General features: G+C 34.1%; 1 pseudogene; it reads left to right on the top strand.

The window, feature by feature from the left end:
• Positions 1–3,020: 3,020 nt before the first annotated feature.
• Positions 3,021–3,396, top strand: LOC124986559 (transcription initiation factor TFIID subunit 13-like; annotated as a pseudogene).
• The last annotated feature ends 205 nt before the right edge of the window (positions 3,397–3,601 follow it).

The raw sequence follows: 3,601 nt of genomic DNA, 5'->3' as shown, positions 1-3,601 counted from the left end.
CAGCTTCTTTTCTAGAATTACAAGTAAGTAGCATGCAATGAGTTATATAAAGATATACAGAGATCAAAGAAAGAAAAAAAGAACATAGGAAGATGTGAATAAAGCAATGGAAAAAAATAACTTAGATACATTTCTAATTAGACCTTTCAAGACTTAGTCATCAATCATTACCATGATACAAGGGAATATTAAAATTGATTAAGAGAATTTACTGAGGACTGAGGTTATAGCTCAGTGGTAGAGCACTTGCCTAGTTTGTGTGAGACTGGGTTTGATCCTCAGCATCACATAAGATAAATAAATAAATAAGTAAATAAGTAAATAAATAACTAAAAGTATTGTGATTATTTCCTCAGTTTTTACTTGTGTAATACAAATCTTCATAGCATAGTATATTTCAGAACAAAGACATAGACATTTTTAAGAAAATAGACACTATTTCTAAATGTTATGAATAAGAAGGCACCACTGATTTGAGGTTGTGTTCAGTCATCACTGAGAGTTGGTTTTGAGTTATTTATCTCAGCATTTATTCTTATTAAACTTTTCTGGGTGATATTAAAATAAATAAATAAATAAATAAATGTGTCCATCTACAACTAAAAAAAAATTTTAAAAAGAAAAGGACCAGTGGCATTAGTAAATAAATATATTTGTTATCTAAGCTTCATCTTCTGTTGTTTTTCCCATAATTATAAAGTATGGATTCATTCAGGTTTTTTCCTTATTTCTCTTTCCCTATTTTCTTGTAAACATATACATAAGCTGTCACAGGTTGGGAGCTCAGGAAACAGACTGCATGTAGGAGGATTGTGGAGAAAAGGGGTTCTCTCCTGAACAAGATGTGTGAGAGGAGAGGGAAGTAGGATTAGAAGAGGAGGAAGTTGAAGTCTGCGGCAGTTGCAACAGAGGTCTCAGCTGATCCATGGAAACTCTGAAGCCCTTCTAAGAAGTTGTACTCCCACATCAACAGAGAGGTTTGACTTGTATGAGGCAGCTTCTTTATGTCAAGATCAATTTCCAGAGAAAGTAGCTCTGGGTGTCAGGCAAACAAGGATGGAAATTTCAGTCCTTAAAGGGCTGGAACTAGAGTGTCAGACCACAGAATCCACTACAGATCCTGATTTGTACCTTCACAGAGGTGTGTGTATGTGCATGTGTGTACACATGCAGTTAGTAAATCTCTGGTTTGTAAGTGTATAAAAAATGACTACTGATGACAGAAGCTCTCTGATGACTTAAATATGATGGTAAACTGACTACATTTGCATCTGTTATGAAGATACAAAAGAGATCAACTTTTCAGTTCATATCCCAGGCGCACAGAGACTATAAATCCAGGGATAAAACCAGGCTCGAGAAAATTCATCTCTTTCCTAAGAGGAACAAGTCAACGAAAACATTTTTTGTTTTCATGCTTCTGATCTTTAGTTTCCTCACATAATAGTTTTATAATGGGAATCACATCATATTATTTAGGATGTCTAAATAATACCAAATATATCTTTTGCCATAAATTTTCAGTCTGTCAAAGTTCTTACTAAAAATAATTTTAAGAGACATACAGATGCCTCTATATTGTGCTTAAATAATGACTTTTAGAATCACCCGAAAGTATCACACAGAATAAAGCAAAACTAAGCTTCATGGTTTTTAAAAATATGTTGCTGGGTTGTCTCTAATATTCTTTATAAAGAATTCAGGTGTATATAAATGTTACCATATTAATAGAAAAATAGTTCATAAAAAGTAGGTAACTGGATTAGAAAAAGGCATCAGGTTTATTTGTGAATTCAGATAGTGTGAAGTAATTATTTTATAACATGTGTTGGATTAACAAGTAGTTCTGAGTCATAAACCTGACATTATTTAAGCCTAACTTTTTTCAGATCTCTTCTGAATCCACTATAAATTTCATATCTAATTCCTCTTTCATGGAAACATATCAAGGAAAAACTAGATATGGGCAAGTGCTCAAGACAAAGTTAAACAAACTCCGCCATTAATTGGGTAAGTACTTTTGGATAGGTCATATAAGCTTAGTCATTAATTTTCTTACCTATAAAATGAGGGGTTTAAACCAGGCATGGTGGTGCATGCCTGCAGTTCCAGTGACTGGGGAGCCTAAGTCAGGAGGAATGTAAATCAAGGCCAACTTCTGCAACCTGGCATGACGTTTCTCAAAAGAAAAATGAAAGGGCTCAGGATGTACTTCAGTGGTAAAGCACTCTTGGGTTCAATCCTCAGTGCCTAAATATATAAAAAATAAACCACAATGAGGGGGTTAGACAGGTACTAATTAATCTTAGACAGTTCTAAGAGGAATACCAAAGATATAGATGATTCATCAGCACTGAGTTTAAATAGGAAACAGGATATATTAGCTGAAGAAAGTTTTTTAAAGCAGAATTATAGGATTTCTGTCTCTGAAATATATATAAGCCATAGAATTTGTAAAAGTAGTCTATGACTGCCCTCTCCTGTTAATTATATTTGAAGATAATAAATAGACAAAATGCTAAGGTTTTTATTTTAAACAAATTTGTAAGATTATCCCCTTAAATATATGCTCATTTACTCAGAAATGAAGAATATTAAAAAACTATGTTCATGTAAGTTTGATCAAACATTATACATTTTACAGTTAATGAGAAATCCCATGGCTCTCTATGCATTAAGAAATTGACCCAAGGAAATAGTATGCAACATATTAGGCACATGAATGCATGTCATTAAATGTAAGTATATAACACTAAGGAAGCTTAGAAACATTTAAAAATACCATAGAGATGTAGGAGCAGAGTTGATCTCCTCATAATTTTGCCTCCAAAAATCAGCAAGGAAAGTTCTATCATATAACATACTTGTCAAAATCTTAAAATTCAGTTGGGCCCAGTGGCCTACTGCAGCTCAGGAGGCTAGGGCAAGATGATTGCAAGTTCAAAGCTGTCCTCAGCAATTTAGCAAAACCCTAAGCAACTTAGTGAGACCCTGTGTCAAAAAAAGGGCTGGAGAGCGGGATGGCAGATGAGGAAGAAGACCGCGCACCTTTGAGGAGGAAAATGAAGAAATTGGAGGAGGTGCGGAAGGTGGGCAGGGTAAAAGTAAGAGACTTTTTTCTCATGAATTACGATGTACGATGTATGAGTTTGGGGATAACCACAACTCTTACACTGAGTCAGTGGATACTTCTGAGGACCTTGTCACAGAGTTCATCACTGAAATGACTCACAAGGCAATATCAATTGGAAGACAAGGTCGAGTACAAGTTGAAGATATTGTCTTCTTAATTTGAAAGGACCCAAGGAAGTTTGCTAGGGTTAAAGACTTGCTTATATGGATGAAAAATTGAAACAAGCTAGAAAAGCATTTGATGAAGCAAACTATGAATCTTGATACTTTTTGTACTTTATGAAATTTCATTATCTTCTGTGGAAATCATATACGATAATTGTGTATTTTCTACAGTAATGTCCTAATATCTAGGCATGGAGAAACAAAATTTTCAGCCTTTATTTTCATGTTCTTGATTTTAGATTGATACTTGAAACTTTAATTGCCTGCCTTGACATACTTGAATTACTTACTAGGTTTTAATGAC

The sequence above is a fragment of the Sciurus carolinensis genome, chromosome 6, assembly GCF_902686445.1.
Source record: "Sciurus carolinensis chromosome 6, mSciCar1.2, whole genome shotgun sequence".
NCBI classification, from domain to species: Eukaryota; Metazoa; Chordata; class Mammalia; order Rodentia; family Sciuridae; genus Sciurus; species Sciurus carolinensis.
Note: the sequence above shows the minus strand (reverse complement) of the source record. Positions and strands in the feature narration are given on the sequence as shown.